General features: G+C 41.7%; 1 protein-coding gene across 3 annotated transcripts in view; it reads right to left on the bottom strand.

Moving 5' to 3' along the window:
- Positions 1-21796, bottom strand: part of skor1b (SKI family transcriptional corepressor 1b) — a 42378-nt gene that overhangs the window by 9889 nt on the left and 10693 nt on the right. For all 3 annotated transcript variants that reach the window (XM_079684675.1, XM_079684673.1, XM_079684674.1), the window contains exon 2: positions 2633-2772. The gene's annotated coding sequence lies outside the window, so the exon portion shown is untranslated. The remainder of the gene's footprint in view (positions 1-2632; positions 2773-21796) is intronic.

The raw sequence follows: 21796 nt of genomic DNA on the forward strand, positions 1-21796 counted from the left end.
TGCGCACTATGTGTGTGAAGGGGGGGGGGGGGGGGGTTCATCACTGCATCAAATGAGGCTGAGCGCAGGGACCCTTTTGTCACAGGCAGGGACTCATCTGCCAATAGTAAGCTGTGAGGTCCTAGGGGAAGGCTGGAACAAAGGTGCTAAAAGGCTGTGTGACAATGAGGGTGCTCCGAGGAGAGCCTTCAAGTGCGGGACGCAGGCTGCACGGGACGAGCTGTGCCAATCACTCCGCAATTACTTTTTTGTGTCAATCCAGAGGCCTTGTGTGGGCATTCATGAGGAGACGCAAGGACGCGAGCAGCCACGGCCAGGTCCCTGTCTCTCTGCTGCTTACAGAGAGCTGACCCTAAGCCTCATGGCATACTTGTGTAGCAAATCACCTGCTCTTCTGTTGATTTAAAACTGACAAGAAAACCTCTGACACATTCAGCCTCTTTTCACTGTGGACCCTGCACCCATTATGGAGAACATAACATTTTAAGCCAGAAGGTTTATCTTTCAAATGTAGAAATGATTTGTGTAAAAAACATTTTGAATACAAATATAAAAGCATAAAATAGGACAACCTTATTGGAGATATTGATAAAAGTGGATTTCTTTCAGATTTCTTTGACCAGATTACATGATTCTGATCCCTGTAGCCCCCTCTTATCTCTCTGTGTTAAAACATTGTATTAAAACTGTTGTTAAAGTATTTAGCTTTCATCTGAGATCTGGTTTATTATCTTCCATTTGAGACTAGGTCTTGGCAATAAAGCCATAGTCCATATTACAGTAATGATGATGACATATCTTGCTTGAACAAAATGGCAATTATTTTCTAAACTACAAAGAAAATAACGTAATTTGTATTAAACGCATTTCACATTATGTGTCACACGGTTTTAGATGAGACAAAAGTGCATATGTATAAAAGCTTTGAGGTTCATTCTTGAACTTGGAAAAAGTGGTTGACGATAAATCTTGCCACAAAGTCTATAGTCAACTCATTTAGTTAATTTTACATTTCTTGAAATGAGTAATTGCAAATAAAAACCTAGATTTGTAAAACGTACACGACATAATGATATTGACTATCATTAAGTCCTGTCTACAACAAATAAGCTCAAAAACAGGCCTCTACTGCTGATTCATAATATCAGCCCTTAAGTTTAATTGTCATTAAACCGAGTGCCTCTGTGTTTATTTGGAGAGTTTAAGTTTTGTGTTTCAACACTGTATGCTACAGTGTAATAAAGAAAGATGCAAGAATTTGTCTATATCCAACCCCGAGCAGTTTTCAATGGTGTAATGAGGAGTCAAGTGAGAATGGGAATTATCGTAATGATAACAAAGGTCTATGCACCATAGCTTGGGGCTATATTGCAGGGCATTACCATAAAGATGCGATGTGCTTGTATTGCAGGGTTTTTGTGAGGGAACAGGCCAAAGAGATAATAACTATTAGTAGATGACAGTGCTTTGTGGGATTCCAGCTGTGGAGCCCAAATTTCCATACAGATAGAATGGCTCTGGGTGGATGATATGTGTGTGTGTGTGTGTGTGGGGGGGGGGAAGGGCTGGGCGACTCAGTGGACTCATCACACACACACACACACACACACACACACACACACACACACACACACACACACACACACACACACACACACACACACACACACACACACACACACACACACACACACACACACACACACACACACACACACACACACACACACACACACACACACACACACACACACACACACACACACACACACACACACACACACACACACACACACACACACACACACACACACACACACACACACACACACACACACACACACACACACACACACACACACACACTAGTCTGCATGTGACAAATCTCAGTGTTGGACTCAGTCCTGGTGTCCCCAGTCAGACTTTGGGGCGAGGTGAGAGCCTCGGGTTTGAACACTCTGCAGGTCTCTGTGGAGGAACTGTCCAGAGTCCTGAAGCAACACTGCTCTATGCTGACAGCTTTCAAAGTCAGGAAGTGCAAATAGCTGGGGCATTCTGTGTGTGTTTGTGGGTGTGTGTGAACAGAGGACCAGAGATTTCCATCAAGATAACATGCAGGTGAGAGGGTGTGCAACATACTTGTCAGCACCAGGGATTGGGGGAAACCTTGCCTTACAAACAAGTAAAAGCCCTCCTCCAAAATAAATCTGCCCTTTCAAGGACTAACAGTTTCAAAAGCACACACGTCCCAAAAATATACATCCAACATGTATGGGGGTAATGTTGTAGCCAATACTTTTAACTAAACATAAACAGAAAGACAACATGATTCCAACATAGAACATTTCTGTGTTGACCACTCTGGATGTGGGCTTGAAAACAAAGGTTACAAAGGATATACTTTAGTAGGAATAGATATTAGATAATTATGTTGTTTAATAGTATTATTTGCTTTCATAAACGTTGTTGCATTTGTCACATTTCATCTTTTTTTAATATGGGATTTTTTAGACACGAAATTATAAAAGCGAATGACCAAATAACGTGATATGTTAATTAAGATATAGTTTGATGTTTTTGCTGTATATTTGTATTATTCTTATTGGTTGAGTCGATTTTCTATATGGCTTACCTAAGCTACATTAAGATAGCTTCCCCCAGGAAAACATCTACGTTTTGCTGTCTTCATGGTCACGTGAACTTTGCCTTGCAGGTGAAGTGGTCCAATGGAAGTATCCCGACAGGAAGTGGAAGGAAGCAGCTACCCTGACTCTGTCAAAAAAAAAAAAAAAAAAGAGACTATCAGCAGCATGTTGGTTTGTTTGTTCAGGCTAAATATATAGCATATATTTAAAGCACAGACATGCTAACTCAAGAAAGCAAATGTGGTTATTTCCCATCATTTCTGGCTATTCCTTTAAAAAGGTAAAAACTGAAACTTGTATTACAAAGTTATTAATTAAACTGGTGTCATTGTGACCCAGAAAGGACACGTAGATGAGAGGATTCAGGGCTGAGTGAGACAGGAAAAGTGTGAGGTAACTGTGATGAATTATCTATGCTATCTAGGGTTAGGTTAATAATAGCAGTAGATGTGCTGATGGAGAATTAAAGTCTGCTGTCTCCTGAGCTCCAGTCAATCCGCTGGTGTAAATAAATCCACAAACATCTGTAAACAATGGTGCACATGTTTTCTATTAAACACACACAGCTGTTTAAAACGGCGCCCCGGAGATCGCGCAGGTAAGAGGGCCGAGATCCCGGCACTGAGCAGCTTCTTTTGGTCGACTTCCAATGCCATGGCATGCTGTGTGCGTTTATGTAAGGACAAGGCTAACAGAGAGGAGACAAAGATAGTGAGAGCAGAGAGCGTGAGGAAACCAATCACCCTGTAATTATCCCCCCGGTGTGTGAACTGCCCAACTCTCCGTCCTTGATAGATTCACCTGACCCAATAACACAACAGCCACAATGGACTGGAGGCGGGATAAAGACAACACCATAGATCAGCCGGGGATCAGCAATGAGACAAAGACCTAACATCTGGGAGCTGCGGTGAAATTAAAGAACTGAAAGAGCCAACCAATCCTTTTGCAGCTTTCCATTAATAGCCTGGGAGCTGCTTGAGAAACGAGGTAAGTGAGGTAACGCGGGATTCAATTTCATTTGATATTAAAGAAACACCCCTTGGCATCTCTCTCCCGCTCCTTCACATACTCTCTCCCCCTCTGCTGCTCACACATCACTCTGTTACCTTAGAGTGATGTATTAGGGCATTTAAATTAACAATGAAATGACTTATTCTAATACGGCCGTCCTGAGGAGGGTCTGGGATGCTCGGTGTAGAGGGACCTCATCACCACCTCTAAACCTCAGGCTGGGCAGCGAGGCATGTCCTCTTTCAGATAGCCCAAACAATCTGGCCAGCACTCCATCCAAAAAGCAGACATTCATGCGGTCATTATGATGCGGAGAGGCGGAATAACACAAAGCCTGTCATTACTGGACCCTGAAAACGACATCTCCCAAAGACGAGTAAATACATGTCGTTCCTGTGGTGGGATTGAGAGAAAAAGAACCAGTAAATACACCAAAGTCCTATAAAGAAAATTACTTATTTTTTGGAGTTTGAGGCAGCGAAGCAGAACCTGGAGTGTTTATGAACTTCAGCAGCAGCTTGTAAAATCTCATTTTACCCTCTTATGTAGTCTTTTTCTGATAAAGACTCAATTATTTGAAGGCCTTGGTCAGCTGAATGCAAATGAGGATACAGTGGGTGCCTCGCCTGTCCCTGAGGGGGGGAAACAGAAATAGATCTGAGAAAAGCACGGTTGGATTGATGCAGCTACACTCTGAATAATGATCGGTTCAGAGGTCAAACTACTTCAGTGGCATGCATTATATCATTAATTACAGACATCAATACACAATAAGACAATGTCCATATGTTCTAAGTGCTTATTCCTCCTCACCTCCCTGCTGGATGATTTCACAATTAATAACCGTTACACAATGACCTTAGGAACACAGAAAAAAGGCACTCATCGGCTATTGATTGCATTCTCACAGTAGAAAAATGTGCTGTAGTAATTACACGTGATGAGAGAAGCACATTTCGATATCACAGTTACATATGCAATTAAAATATTATTCATTACCTCTTAAATAAAAGCCTGGTTCTGAAATCCCATTAAATTTGGGATAATTGTGTGTGTTTAATTATAAGCCGTAGCAGGAAGCAAGGAAGGAAGACAGGAAGTTTCGGAGAAAGTAACAGAATGTGCTTTGACCTAGATAGCGCAGGAGACATTTTGTTTTAAAAATGACCTTGCTGTGAAACGTCAGATCAGAATAGCTCGGATAGTTTTCTGTGCACAGACCTATTACTTCATGTTCTGTTTGAGCGGACCTTTAAGCATCACATCCTCAGATTTTTGTGCTGATTAACAGCTTTTTAGAACATAATAAGGCACTGTAATTCTCTGATATAGATGCCACAACTACAGGGAACGACAGACAACAAATGCTTCTGGTAGAATATTAAATAGAACTGGTCCTTTTTTCACATTAACAGATTAACAGATACAAGTATAGCCTACAACCTGTTTTGGACAAAAGACTAATATACTTACTTTTGTAATTCTAAATTAATATATGATGTTTTTTACTCACTACATTTTTCTGATAGCTATTCAGTACTTTGAAGATAGAAGTAATAATTCAGCATTTTTGTGGAAATACACCAAAAGTGAACACTTTCGTATCTGCTACGTTAGCTTAGCATTAAGACTAAAAACAGCCTAGCACGCTCTCAAGGTAAGACCACAACCTATCATTAACACACATTCGTTTTTGTAAAGATTCAATAAAAGTACGCTAATTAACTACTGGCCAATTAGCTGTAGCTTCAAGTGTTCCATGCAGACATGAAAGTGATAGTGTTCTTCTTATTAAACTATTGGAAAAAGAGTAAATAAGCATATATCCGTAAATGACAAAATGACTTTACTGTTTAACAGAAAAGAAGACAACATATGGTTCATTGTTACTCATCAAACTACCCAAAGTATTTAATTTAGCTAAAATAAGACCCCATTCACCGAACTACATACAAATATATGATGTCATTTAGAGTTGCTCATCACCTGCATAAAGGGTACATTTTGATACTAAAAGTACTTTTATCTGATAAAGTGATAATACATGTGCACTTATACTTAATTTTTTTTTAATGCAGGACTTTGAATTCATTGAATATTCTTAAAGTGTTGCATTGATCACTAGGCAAACCAAGCACATACCTCCTGTACTTCTGAATATATCATTGCATGTATTGATGCCCACAGATTTGCTGCGGCCTTTGTATGGGTTCCTGTGTGAGCTGTCTGCTGCCCGGCCCCCCCGTCCCCTGCCCCGGCCCCCCGTCCCCTGCTGGCTCCTCAGAGCAGCTCGGCTCGGGCCGGTGGCTCCAACCTGCAGGCAGCCAGAGGACAGCCCAAGCGGAGCTGTCTGCCACTCCTGTGCTTCATTAGGAAACAAAATATAAGGTTTCCAGTCCATTAGGAATGACTTTAGGAGTGAAAGCACATAAGACGCCGACTCACCTCATCAACAATGCATTGCAATAACGGCTGAGGATGAATGAGAGCGAGCAGAGAGGGGAGAGAGGAAACAGCATTAGCCTGTATACAATGTCTTTACAGCAGAGTGGAAAGGAAAAAAAATCATTAATGCAATAAAATGTGTTCAGATTAATCAAACGCCTCAAACTCTTATGAAAATATTACAGGCAGAGAATTTTCTATTACATCTAATGGTATCTAATCTAATACTGGCAGTTAAAGGCTTGGGCATCTATTTATTGTGAAACACAATTTAGGAAGTTTAAAGGGAAGCAGCGAAGCATGCGTGCCACATCGCCGTCAGGAACATAGACAGAGATCTTTTATTTTCTTTCCTCTAACTCATAAAAGCTTACCATTAAAGACTGTAGGTCTCTGAGTTGGTGGGGGGGGGGGGGGGGGGGGAGGCAATATGTAATTAGCGTGTCATAATCAAAATGACCCACTCGGACACTTTATGATCAGCAAGACAAAATTACTGCACCGCTGGTGGCAATCTGTGGGCATGTGTTAACACCATTAACATAATGAAAATACACACATGTTAATAGCCCGCCTCTACATTCTGACGAGGAGCTGAAGCATAATGTTAATTTCACAGAGCATTTTCACTAACCTGCAGGTTGTGGGGAAACAGCGGGCTGGGAAAACATACAATCTTTTATAAATGGCTTGGAAGAAGGAAAAAAAAGTCTCCTTGTCTCTTAAAACAATCGGTGAAAAGTATCATTCCCCTGCTGCACATCTCCAGTGAGAGACTCTATGGAAGATCTCATTTTCAATTAAAATCTCATTTGCTTGGAAGTTGAAATGAAATCATGTTGTGAATTAGCACATGAATTTACATACTGGGATGGCTGCCAGTTTGCATGGAGAGTAATTTACCTTAAAGATTGATCTAAAAAAAAAAGATCTCGGTGATGGCGTGAGAGCAATGATGCATAAGTGAGATCTGAGAACACATTTACCAACATCCAGCAGCAACGAAGAACTGGATTGTAAGATGTAACTAGTGGGGAAAAGCCAATTCTGTCTCTACTGATGCACAGACGAGGAGCTTCTCTGAGGAGAGGGAAATAGTTTTTGTGAAGTTACAAACACAATCTTGAAAAACTTTTAAAAGCTTCTACAAATTAATCAAAAGGTTTTTTTTGGTGTTTTTTTTAAAGGTCTACATCCGAATGGATCACTTGAAAATAACAAGGACATGTTGAAACTTCTTATTATCTGATTTTAAAGACATGCACAAGAGAGAAAGTCTGATGAGGAGAAAAGACGGTGTTTTTAATTACTCACCTCTGATGCTAACCATGCATGGAAGTGCTGATCCTCATTATTTTATTCCGTTTTTAACATACCCTCTTGCATTAAGCTACAGCTGATGGTCTATCACCCAGAATGCACTCCTTCAATCATCTCTCCACTATAGGCCTCGGATTGTCCACAGTAAATTACTTGCTCATTTTGCAAGGCCTTCTCTGACAAAGGGCTACAGCTGTTATTGATTAATTCTTTCAATTAAATAAAGCTTTGCTCTCTCCACTCCTTGTAAATACCTAGAGACCCCCTATCCAACACAATATCCATTCTTCTTACACTGGTAACATTATCAGTCTGCACGCAAAATTAATTCCCCCACTATTGCTGAAATAACTATAATTGCAAACTACGCAGAGAGAGAAATTGGAAAGGGGTTTTTAATATACATTTCCAGGTGTATTCTCCATTTGTTCAAGTCAATAACATTTTTCATTAACATTTGTAATAAAAAAGAGCAAGTTCTGTCCCCTGCTCATTTCCTTTTTAATTCAGAGATTAATTCACGGCACACTTTCTAAACTGCTTCGTGCTTTAATTTGGTTTAAGACATCCAAATGAGATTAATGTTGGCTATCAACTATAAAACATTTTTAATTTACATATTTATCAGTTGAATGAGCCATGACTCACAATAGGTAAGATGTATTAACATGATTGCATGTTGATGCAACACTTTAATATAATGGAAAATCAATATGTGGATGATAATGGATAGCAACTGTAAGAGTGTAATTCTTGTCATTTTTCTTATTTATTGAGTTATTTCTTTGATGGGCTAAGTATTTGTAAGGATGCCTTGAACATTCCATTTGCTCGTTCAAAAGCAGCATGCTGTTATTCGAACAGCTATATTCTTTCTGGGGGGAAATTAAGAAAAGCAGGGAGACGGACAGCGTACAAGGACATTCAGATGTGTCCATAGACAGGGCCAGAAGAAAGGAAGAGGGAGACCCCCTCCTGTCCCCTCGCCTCCATTGTTATCCCACTGTCGCTCCTGCAGGTGGGCAGGAATCAGTGCGGCTTGGCCTCAGCTGTACTGAGGTCAGCTCTCTGCTCGTCTGCACTGGAATTATGGGCTAGACTTTTGCTCGCGGCGCACAGATTTAGCCGTGACCCTGAACACGGCCTCCCCCAGAGGTTGACAAATGTTATCACCACATTTTCCCAACTTTGCTCAGAAAAATCCAGCCTGATGCATCAACCCACAGCCAATCCAGCCCATCAGAAGCAGCCCCTAACCTCCTATCTCATCTCAGAAATAATGGGAAATCAGACCTTTGTGAGCAAGAATCCTTTAAGATTCATGGAAACAAGGGCACGAGCTTGGAGGAAAAGGGACAGTGAGTGCTCACAGCCTTTAGTGTAGTCATGTTTGCAAAAAGAATCAAATAATTCAGGTTGTTATTATTATCAAGGTTGTAGTTGTACCTAGTAAGAAGTTTTCTGATTTTCACAAAACTAAAATCTACCTATTTCTTAAATCTTGCAATAGAAATATGGTTCAAATGAATACACTCTTCAAAATAACCTGCATGTTTCTTAATTCCACACTGAATAATAAGTTGAGGTGAACCAAAGGGTGAATATAAGATGACAGAAAACCAAAAATGTCTCAGTTTTGATTGTAAATCTAGTCTAATTAATAATAACCATGATCAACATCTTTGGAGTCTTAGCAGTGTAAGCACCTCTGCTTTGTGCAAACCATTTCAAAGCACAAAGTCCTACACCAAGACAAGGAAGAGGGGACAAATTAGCTAACACAAGAGACATAATAAATCAGAAAGCTCTTTGCTAGCGGCTGCATGCACATTAGACCACATCTTCAAGATTTTCAGAGCAAACCGTAGAGCAAAACTTCATTACCTCCTGACACAGAATGCAAATGAATCACAACATGGGGTGGGATGGAATTAAAGACCCTTCTCTAATCAATGACAAGCCAGGATGAAACCCTCTCTTCCATGCCTCTGCCATAGGCAAACTTCAAGCCCCCCCCACACCCACACACACGCGCACACACACACACACACACACACACACACACACACACACACACACACACACACACACACACACACACACACACACACACACACACACACACACACACACACACACACACACACACACACACACACACACACACACACACACACACACACACACACACACACACACACACACACACACACACACACACACAGCAAGAGGTCTTTGGGTATTTTACAAACTGGTATTGAGGACATAATGCTTTTGCACGAAGGTATTCTGCTTTTAAATTCTGCCGTCTGATTTTTGTCAGGTGGATGATGCCGGACTCAGGCTGTGAGGTGAAGGGAAGCGCTGTCTCTGTTCCGGTGTGTTCGGCTCTGCTCAGACAGATGCACAGGCCTGTGTAAATGACAGCCTGAGCCCGAGGATGTCTGCTGGCTGCCGATCGGCCTGCTACAGCCTGCAGGTGAAGTGTCTGTGGCGCCATATGGAGCAGGGAAAATTAACAACGAGAGGAAATTCTCCAGAACAGCGGGAGGCCTCGCTAGTCTCTCCTCCAAACAAAATTTAAAGACGTAGAGAAACAAGAGAGGGGGAGTGATAAAATTAATGGGGTTCAACATTTTAACACAACACCGACGGCAATGTTTGCACAGAAAAACAAGAATTCCCTTTACAGTTTAGTCACATTGCTCTCCTGCATTATAAATCAGTGCTTGGCTTAAGTAGTTTGACCTGTTCTATAAATGAACATTAACCCTGCTGGTGCTCCCTCCCAGGTTCTAACAACGAGCCCAGCGCAGTGGCTGTTAGTGCAGGTGAGCTGCCTGCTTCCCTGGTGGCTCCTTACGCTCGCTGCCATCATAGCAGAGCCCCCCCCCCCCCCCGTGGAGCCTCTCTTGGTTTGGGTCATTGATTACAAAGAGCCTCCTGGTTTTGTCTGACAGATGTGAATCCATGCTATTTAATTTGGAGAGTTACCCTCAAAGGGACAACCATTAGCTATCCAATCTGACCACAAATAGTGTTTCATTAAGCAAAGAGTTTGAGAAGCTCTGGTGGTGTGTCTCCTGACAGCATGGAGGAAGCCTGGGCATATTACACTGAATGTTAAATGCTTGGTTGTTTAAACAAAAGGGAGATCTTACTTTAAAGAACGTCTTTGTTTTAGAGATACATAAAGACTCCCCTCAGCGGGATTCTTCAGGCATATTAGAGCTGAAACTGTCCTTGTTTAGTGTCTAAAGAGGGTGGGGTTGGTAGTTAAAATGTTAATAAGTGCAATTCAGTTTTAATTTAACAGCCCTCTGCATTCCTAATTACTCCACTAGCTGTGAATAAATGAGGAAGAAAGCTCTTGCCCTCTGCTTTCAACACAAAACACATTCTTACCATTTCCGATATGCCGCTTAAGAGGACTGTGAGGAAAGTGATCTCAACTCACAGTCTCTTCATGAACAAAGCAGCATGGCTCAGTCGGTGATTCCAGCTATTATTTCCTCAGTAGGCAGAGGCCCGCAAATCTTTTTAAGAGCTTTTACAGATTTTGTTGATAAAGTAAGACAAGTGTGGAAAGTGCGAGAAGCCGAACCAGACAAGATTCGAATAGGAAAAGATAATAAAAGGAAAGTGATGATCATAAAATCTTATTTTTAAAACATTCAACAATGGCAGCACGCATCCCTGTGCAGCCATGGAATAGAAGTGTGCATAAATTACTTTATGTAATCATACAATGTAGATTAGCATGATAATGGTGGGTGTTAATAGATGCCAGGAAGCAGGGAGTGACAGCACTTTGAAATGAGACATGCTTGGGGCAGTGGGCTCACACACACTCATGCATACACACAGCGTTTGGGAATAGCCAGTGAGGCTCTCGTGCCATTACGACAAATGTGAGTGACGGGGAAGAAAGCCACATCTAGCCAGCTGCCTAAAGGCTGCTTCAGTATTTCCACAAGTCTATGGGCTCCTGGTCTCGTGGGGAGCTCTATTAATTGTGAGCAAAATGGTCCTCCATTAGATGTAATGCTTTAAGAGACCAAAGGACACCACAGCCAGCCACAAGGGCCAGATTCAAAAGCTTGCTGAAATAATGCCAACTTATATTAGCCAAACATTTAATTTCCCTGCAATGTTTCATCTTTTCTCCAGAAACAATATAAAACCTGCAGGCCAAATACATTTTCATTGGAGATTTCCTTTACACTTTGTTCTAATCTAGTTAAAAATACCATACGATATAAGTAATACAAGTAAGAAGGATGTGATCAAACCCCATCTTGTGAAGCCATAAGTGAGATTCAAGTGAGCAGATCAGGTGGACTGCAGTCTAATCTCCTCCTTTAAAGCCAAAAGAAGAGCAAACTGCATGATGGCAACAAGGCTTTGAAAAACAGCTCTTCAGTCAACACCCCCAAAAAATACTCATTTCTAAAAACATTGTAGCCATTAGTTAATCAGACTAAATTTAGCTCCCTACGGAGACGAGAGAGGGGGCAACAAGAAGCCTGGGATAAAGCTTGGAATAGGTCAAGGGCACTTATTTAAAAAGCCCTCTTGAACACAGTTGGCAAAAATTACAAGTCCCACTTCTTTTCATCCTCCAAAAGCCCCCCACAGATCACAGCCCGGTGGGGGTGCCAGGTGGAAACATAAGGACCTATAGATTTACAGACCAAGCGGGTGTGACCACTCCTGTGGATTAATCCAAATCAGAAGGGCTTTAAGACAACAGCAATTTGATCAACTCTGATCCGGCTTATTCACAGGCCGGCGGATTTGGACTAATGCGTTGCAGGCGAGAGCGACACTAAACTCCTCACTGTCTTAATGCTACTTGAGGATGTGCCAACACGTTACAACCTTTTAAAGCTTAATGGGTTATTTTCTTTGACAGTTTGGTCAATAACTAGTACAAGACAATTAGAATGGCCGTCGACAAAATAAGGGTCACATCCTACTGGACAGGCTTCGATATTCTCAATCAATACTGTTTTTATGTTTAGTATGCTCTTAAACAAGTCAGACTGAACTGCTGTTTCCTTACCGACCTCTTTCACATGCACTTCCTGGTCAGGACAAAGCCTCCTGAGTCCAGTCGTACAGAAAGGGGTCTCCTGCACTGCTGACCTTCTGACAGCCCGGGCTGAGGAGAAAGCTACATTCATGAAGCAGATCTGGGGGGTCAACGTCACCACACAGGCACTCCAAGGAGAGCCGAGTGAAAATTAATTAAAAACGCTAGTGTGCGGTGAATGACAGGCCGCTTTGTTGGTCGCCTGCATTGACGGAGGAGGCAGGACGGTCCCGTGTCCCTGGTTGCTGGCGAGCCCCTGGTGGCCTCAGCCATTGTCTCGCTGCCAAGCTCTTGCCTTATCAGCAGCAGCATATCAATGAAGCGGCTGTCTTGTTTTTCGCAAATGTTAATTACAACATCCACATTTTTGTGCATTAAAACAATTAGATCTTAGTCAGGAGTAAGGAGTGTTGGAGGGAAATGGTGGACGTTCACAGAGACCTGAGGGATGATGTGCCGAGGTAAACAAAGAAATCTCATCTTTGTTTCCACCCATGCATTCAATACAAAAATAAATAGACACACGTTGGCGATGAGTGTTAATCCACTACCTGATATACAGTTCAAATGACAATCCAACAATCTCATGGATAAATCTTCTACAGTGTGTGGTCTTCTCACAGTGATATAGCGGAAAAAGATTTAGAGTGTAAAAGCATTTAAGCAGGATGAAGCTCAGAGTTTAATGTGCTCCATCAATCCCATTCACACAGGGCTGCAGACCCTACATCTGTCCTGTGAGACCATCAGAGTAGTTTAGTGGCATGTTGTGGTTTAAAGGTGCAACACAAGAGTCAGGTAACAAGAGACAAAATAGTCTCGCCAACTCTCAGTTTTAACTACCCAGGTTCCCTTTTGCCCACACTCATTAAACGCAGAATGCATTTGTCCTTGTAGCTTTTCACACACACGGCGCACTCACACATACATTGTTGTTCACAACTCACCACATTCAAAGGCGATGGCCATTAGGTGCAAATGGATGGTGTTCTGCCCAAGTCTCTGCAGAGCACATGTTGCCAGATCAAAGAAAATGCAAAGGCCAACCGATCCATTAAACTCCATCCAATAACACAGGGAACTGTCTTCAACACAAAGGAAAACACTTTGGAGGAATAACACCATGAGCATCAGGCTACGCCAAAATACCAGATAACAGATGGAGGGAAATGGTTTGGTAACCCTCTGAATGAACTATTTTATTATTATTTTATCATGAACTATTTTACTAAACAGGAAGAGGCATCTGGACTGAAGAAGGTGTTCTTTATTGTGTAGACTGAGTAATGTAGTATACTTACAAAACAGAATATTGTTTTCCCTGTGGAGACGAAATAAACATATCATTTGATTGGCAGAAAGTGAATCACCACATATTTTCTCAAATGTTATTTTAATATTGGGAGGTGGCAAATGATCATTTCCAACCCTGTTGCAAAGAGCACTGGAGAGTGACCATTACCCAGCATGCATTTTGGCAGTGTAACAGTTAATAGCGACCTGCTCTTAATACACTACACAATCTGTACATTACACACTGCTTATAAATAAGTTCTGCAGATGCCAAGATGTCACAGTCGGCATTGCACATCCTCCAGTCCTCAGCAATACATCCATAAAGCGTGAAGTCAATTAGATAAACTGTTGTCAGGAGAATTCCAACGAGAGACTTCTTTCATTTTATCGAAAACTACTACAAAATGTATTGTGAGCCTCAATCAAGTTCATCTTTATCTGTTTCTGGAGTTTTAACCTTTTCAGACTTTTCCCATGAACCTTCAAAGATAGTGAAATTGTGCCGATCTCCCTTCTGTGGTTAAACAAAAATGTGGCATTACAGAGATTAAACACTTCAACTATCGATAAAGAAATTGTATTACTTTTTACTCTGATGCACCTGGCGTCCAAAAGTTAGTCCTTCAAGAAGGTTTGAATCCTGAAGTCCATGTGATCCAGAAAACGCTGGACCAAAACTCTGAGGTCTCTCCTGATTGGAAAATGTTACTTTGGCTTTTGGGAAATCATGGCAAGCATTTTCATGTCAGATTTATTCATTATAACATGAATAGTTAGTTGCAGCTCATTTTCTCTGTGCAACCTATATTTCTATAAGGTAAGAGAGGAGAAAGGAAACTGGATTGATACATTATTTAGCAAGACACTAAACAGGGCGATTAGTCCCCAGCGCCAAAGAGAACATCAATAAGTTAAGATGTATAAACAGAGAACTTTCCAGAAATGTTGCAGAAAGTGTGAATCATTTCCACAAGTACACTGGACCACTTGCAGTAGACTATCCAATGGATACATTATATACAATATTAGGTAATAGGACCTATGTTAACGGTTCAAAGACAACGATAACTGACTGATTTTAAAGAGTTATTCTCATGACATATCGTGTAGCACTTGTAGATCTAAGGCTAAAGACCTGTGAAAATCTAATAAAAAGAGATATTTATACCTTTTGGATAGCACAATAATAAACACAGGAGGAAGGCGAGTACTCTGCTGTCGAGTCCAGGCAAGGCTACAGGGTCAAAAGAGCGGTGGTAAGCTCTATATCCACAGTCAAGCGACTCAATTACCCCATTTGCTCTTTGTGTTGACCCCTCAATTAGTGTGGAACTGTAACAATCTGCCCACCAAATACAGTCATTCATCACCAACTGCCCAAACCACCGGCGCGCTCCTGCAAGCCGCCTCACTCGACGAGAGGGCAGGCAGAGGTCAAATTAAAGTCTGGCCTTTGTGACTACACCCTCTTAATATCCTCTGTTCTACAGGATAAGCTCTGATAGCTCCACAGTCATTACACATGCAGTGCAACAAGCCACTGGGCATTAGAGCAGCATGGAGGAGACACGGCTGTAGGATCAGTGGTGTGTTTGGAAGGGTGGGGATTTATCGGATGGCAACATAAATATAGGTTTAATAATGTAAACGTAAGCTGCAGGTTAATAACTAGATTTGCGCCCTCCCTCTCAAAGGTAATGAAGAATGTTTCAAAGGAGCGCGGTAAGTAAGGGTATTATAGGAGTAACTAAGAGAGCGATAGCACAGATATCCAGATAAGGTCTAAGCGGGTGTTAGGTGGGTGGATGTTGCCCCACCAGCTCATGCCATGCCGAGCCATTCACAGAGGCTCTGGGCTCCTGGTTGGACTGTCATCACCGGCCGGCAGAGCCCCGCGCCTCTTACCCCCCCCTGCTGTGGTTAGGGTTGCAGGCACACTAAAAGCGAAGCACTGATGATTTAATTATGAAACTGGTTCATTCAGTCACCGAGGTTAGGTTTCCAGTCAAGGGTGAACTGATATGAGCTAAGTTTGGTTTATGTTTACAGAAGCACATGTTGGACCTCAAGCAGATAACATTTAATCTCCCTGGAAGGCCAGCCAGAGGGTGCCGGGTCCGCGGGGGCAAATCTCCCATCGGGCTCGGAGCCTCTCTGCTCTCAGAGGCCTAGTTTATTCATGATATATAACTATCCACTGTCCTGCTACCTGCACCGCCTCATCTCCTGTGAGTGACGCACCTCACTCTGGGGGATTCAGTTACTCTGAAAAATGCTTCAGTTACTCTGAAAAATGCTTCAGAGTTTCCTGAATGAGTGCTTTGATTAATGGCCAGCGTCTGAACCTGAATGGTAACTATCATCATTTATATTTACTTATCTTTTGTTTCCCCGAGCCAACCCCCTCCCCCCCCAGACAACTGTTCAGTCTTTTATGACTGCAGGGCCCTCTCTTCACCTTTTGGTTTGATGGCTTCCTTTAAACTACGATCAATAGGCTTACCTTTTAAGCAAAAATTGCATTTCTTAATTAAAGCAAGAAGGAGTTATCAATCTGGAGCCATTATGCACCGTGCCTTATGTTGTCTGACATTTAGTTGTGATTACAGCAGTGCCTGTATACTGTCATGGAAGTCATTAGACTGCTGTCATCTCAACATGTTTTCCTGGCCTCATTAACACTGCTTTCATATTGCAACGTGAAGACTGCTACCTATAATCTAAAACTTGTGTGGTTACTTTTTATATTAGCATTTTTAATGAGAAGTTATTTTTGATCTTGTAAGCCCTTCCCAGGATGGGGTTGAAATACATTTTGTGTAGACATTTATAGTCTCCACAGGATGCATCCTTATTCGTTTAATAATCCTGCATCTTCCCTCCAGCCCATTATTAGGTCAACGTATAACTGTGTTCTATAATACTTTGAGCTTATGACCAAATACATTCAAAACAAATGACCTTCCTCTCAGACATTACATGAAATCCAAAAGGTCCAGTTTAAGTTACGGATCTGGATGTTTAAACGAAGAAGACAAAACACTGCACAGTAGCTAATCTGAGTTTTGTCATGCAGGGTTACGGTTTTGCTCCTCAGGAATTGTGCAAATAGCAAGACAAAGTGAACTGGAGCTGTAGTGAGCCTGACCCTTGAAATGGTGTCCCAGTCACCTGCGTCTTATTTACATTGAAGTCTGGGCTGCAGCGAGCGCTCTGACATCAACTATTCATGCTGCTTTCTAAAGCGGCCATCAGATGACAGGCATGACCCCGGTGAAAACAAGGAGCTATGTTACAAATACTGACGTCTAATGGCCTCAAGAACAACATATTCATTTAATTGACCTTTTCATACTTTTTAATTGAAAAGTTTTCTTTACACAGCCACCATTTTCCTCGTTTTTATGTGCAGCCCTTGGAGTAATGCTTCGCAATATTGGGCTATAAATAAATAAACCCTGACTTGCCTTTAGTGGGAATGAACACCATCTGCTGAGCATTTAAAGACCACACACTATTCTGTTCAACTCCACTTCCCTAAAAGCTGTCTCCCTCTAACCTGTGATAGAGGAAACAAAGAACATACATCAAGAGCTTGACACAAGTGCCAGACTGGGAAATTATTTTTAAGTATCAGTGTGGTACCTGAATGATTGAATTTACGTTAACACTGATAAAATGTTCTCCTGAAACGGGCTTGTAAAATAGAAAGCCACATATTTCTTTCATCATCTAAGGTGCAGACGCAACACTACATATTCTTTAGCCAGCACAAGTGCTCCCTTAGCTGTTTTCTGTTGTTGTTTTAATTAAAAAGACAGATGGGTGAGTAAAAAAAAACAGGCTGTATTTGTGTGTATTCAAACTGTTCTCTTTCTCTGTGTAACTGCATGCGATCCTGCCTGACAGATACACGGAGAAAAGCCCAGTAGACCACCTGGCAGAATTATTTTCCTGGGAAAGCAATCTAATGTAATATCCCCCATGACCTGCTCCACACAAATAACCCAGGCGTAGCGGTCAGCCTGGTTGGGTTTTTACAGGAGTCGCTGCATGTACATGAGGTGAAGTACAAAACAAATTACAAAGCAGGTAAATGGCCACGAGGCTTGGCCGTACCGAACACAATGTCGCACACCGGCTGCACGCGGATACATCCCACACAACTCTGTGGAGGCCGCAGGAAGCTAAATGATATTGCTGGTGTTAATAATCAATTCGGTGGGATTAGTTAAAAGTGGAAGTCAAAACACTAACAAATCACAGGGCTTCTTTCGAAAACAGCGCCATAAAGACATAGAGCAGCAGAGCATATGGATTTTCCATGGGGCTCAATTGTGTGAGGAGTTGTTGGGCTTGCATTATTGACTTTCTCAGTATGGTGGAACCGTGGTAGTTAGGTGCCTTTCCTCAACTCTAATTATGGCGTCATAAACAGGAGAGACCATTAATGAAACCCACTCATGGCTTTAAAACAGCAGATAGGATTTGGAGAGGAGAGGAGGGGGGGGGGCTAAAAGCGGTCTTAGAAGAGTCATGGTATCAATCACAGCAAACTACTCCTCTGTTGAGTAACGAGCATGAGAGCTGGTCAATAAGTCAGCCAAAGAGCCAACAGACTGTAATGGAGACACAGCGGAGGATGGGAGACAGAGGTGTTTGACCTGAGACTGCCTGTCATGTTCACGAGGCCGCAGTCGTGCATCACACAGGAGAAGAAAAAAAAAGTCACTGTGCCTGTCTGAAAAAATCAATATCATACAATAAGACTGCATGTCATGTGTTTCCTGCAACATTCACCATCAGAAAGTACGTCTCTGAATGATCTGCTTTTTAGTTTTCCTAAGTAAAGTATTGAGCTTACAAGCTTTCTTCTCTAAATCCACTCTTACAGAAATGAGATGAAACACAAGGAAAGGAAATTTGCAAAGGTCAAGCTGTATGACAGGGACATGTCTCTCAAAACATCCGAGCAGCAAAGCAGGTTCAAGTTCAGCTGCTGCGAGAGCAGGAAGGTCAATATAACATTTGCCGTACGATAAAACCATGACACCAGAGAGAAGCAGCTGATGAACAATCTTGTGACAAATGAGTTTGGTTAGAGATTTTGCGTCTAATTTTGATACAAACTGCCAGCAAAAGCCCCTATACTAGCCTTATCGGACAAAAAAATAGTTTGGAGATTATTTATTTGACTAGTATCGTTAAAGAAAGTGTCCTTGGGGATGAAATACCTCTCGGTGATTACTATTTTATAATAAAAATAGTAATCACTCTCTTGGCCTTTGACAAACCAATGGCAGGTGTGAGTGTACTTTGTCTTTTGCACTTATGAAGGAAGACAATACAATCACCAATAAAACATGGCCATTTCCACAATTGTATGCCTACATTTGCTCATATTATACCACAACAAAACAATTTGAAGGAAGAAACTTGTCAATAGTAACCAAAGTGCATTTACTCAAGTTCTGCTTTGCCTTAAAAAAAAATCTTAAATTCCTTTTGTAAGGTATGTGGTTTGTGGTTTGTAAGGTATGGTAACACGTCATGGAGCTTTTAGTGGATGCAATGCAGGACCATTACATGTATTTACTCTCACATTTCCTCAAGGAGCATCTAGTTTTACTTATGTAAAAGGTTTGAGTACCTTCTCCAGTGATGGTGAGACACGTAGCGCGTCTACATGCATTTACAATATGATGGCCGCAGTAAAGCCATTTTGATTTTCTAGAGTGAGAGGCAATAAAATGTAATTACAACATGTTTTACTATTGAATTCAAGACAGAGTCGAAACAGCCGAAGCAATTTCATGCTGCCTGTAAAAACAGAATCCAACAAGAGGGAAAGGCAGAGTCATGGTTGAGTGGCGGAGGAGAGAGAGCGAGGCATTGATGGCCCTCAGAGGGCCAACATAGACCAGAGCAGACACACGCACTGTACACCTCAACTAGACAAATCTATTTCAGACACATATTAGATAAATATTTATACACCATAAACTGTATCAATAATTCCCTCGGGGAAGGGAAGCTATTCCACAGCATGTCAATAACTGATTTCACCAGCAGATAATCATTTTTCTCTCCATGGAGGGGCTTGATATGACGTCGATACGACCTGTCAGAGTTCATTTGGGCTGGAGCAGTTACAGCGGGCGTCACTGAGAGGATATGGCACCCTTCTATTCAGGGTTATTGATTGGGAGGCAGTGTGTTAGTGGGGGGAGAGGAGCTGGCTGTCATGTCTTATGTCGTGAACTGTAGGAAGGTCTGCAGCTCCATTTGACCGCAGTGTTTCAGGGGACACAGGGGACTCCGGGCCTTTTAATTGTCTCATTGAGACTTGGCTGCGTACAAGTAGCCCTGATACACAGGAGGAGGGGGAGAGCACAAGAGGGTTCATGGGTCTAAAATGCGCAACACTCCTCTGATACGATGAACATATACAATCATTCAGGATAAAGATCTCACCCTTGGCGGCATGAAAGGGGGAAGTGAGCAGCTCTCAGGAAAAATCAATACGGAACCGCTCATTTTGGAGGGACATGTGTGTCACAGTCAATAGGAGTTAATAGGCTGGGTTGTTCAGTGAAGACAGGCGGCTTGGGAGAGCAGCCCACTCTGACAGCTTAATACATACTGAATGGCAAGCTGCTTGCATATAACAGTCACTGTGGACACATCAAGTGTGGAATGGAGCCTGATGGGCGCAGGCAAAAGTTAATTATAGAATAGAGCTGAAGGTGTTACGCACAGAAGTACAGAATTAACCATCCAGTAATCAGAACAGACACATGCCGCTGACCCACAATACACACACACACACACACACCTTTCTTCATATTATATTGTATTGAGAGATGGCGCCGTGCTAGGTGGCAGCTTAGTGCAGCAGCTCCCGGTGTGTTTAATATTTTTTCGTCTTTTTACCACTTTATCTTTGCGTTTTCTTTCGACTATGGTTTATGAACAACAATGGTTTTGTTTCAAAAGGGTTACAGTATGCTTGTATGTTTCTGTCCCTTAAGTAGATTGGTATATTACAGAGTATTCTAATCTATTCTATATATTTTATACTGTCTAGATACTCTTCTGAATATATGTATTTTCTCCTGCGAATATGTATATTTTGTGTTAATATGTTTATTTTATTGGTATTTTATTCTATTTTTAAGAGATTTTGTAATTATTGTATATTGACTGTCAAAATGCTGCTGTGACAAAACAATTGACCAACTTTGGATGAATAAAGTATCCATCTATCTACTGTATCTATCTATCTATCTATCTATCTATCTATCTATCTATCTATCTATCTATCTATCAACAACTCAATGACTTTAATATTCACAGTGAAGGAAAGTATGTTTAAAGCTGCCCTTCTGACTGATGTTTCGGAGCATGACCTGCATCACACTGCATGGATGACAAGTCACCGTGTAGGTCCTCGTGTTGCAGTGCACACATGAGGGAACAAAGGCAACAGATAACGGCTAAATACTATGTTGTGCTCACCTAAGGGCTTCCCCACAGCCTCATGTGCAGATCCCCTTCCCCGCTCTAATTAATCAGCGTCGCACCAACAGGCTCGTCACAGGTTAATTGGCTCAGAGGATGGGTGAGGGACCTTGTGGCAAAACAAACAGAGGCACATTTCCAAAGGGTTTTGTAACATATCTTAACTTCAACTCAACCAGACACACATCAGCCAAACACAGGGAAGCGGATAATAATAACTTCATTAATTGGGGTCTCTGGGTCACAACGTTTGGTTTCATAAAGAAGGATTCTCTTAATTAGAGCCCATTAAGACCTCATTTGGTTTATTATCATCTCTTAATTTTATCCAGCTAATTAATAATTAATTACCATTTCAGTACACAGCTACAGTGTTATTTTAAAAATGACAGGAAAACTGCAAGTCATGGATAAACTCAAAAAACGAAGCTAACCATTATTAGGTTAAGTTAGTTGAGTT

The sequence above is a fragment of the Notothenia rossii genome, assembly GCF_949606895.1.
Source record: "Notothenia rossii genome assembly, chromosome: 5".
Classification (NCBI taxonomy): domain Eukaryota; kingdom Metazoa; phylum Chordata; class Actinopteri; order Perciformes; family Nototheniidae; genus Notothenia; species Notothenia rossii.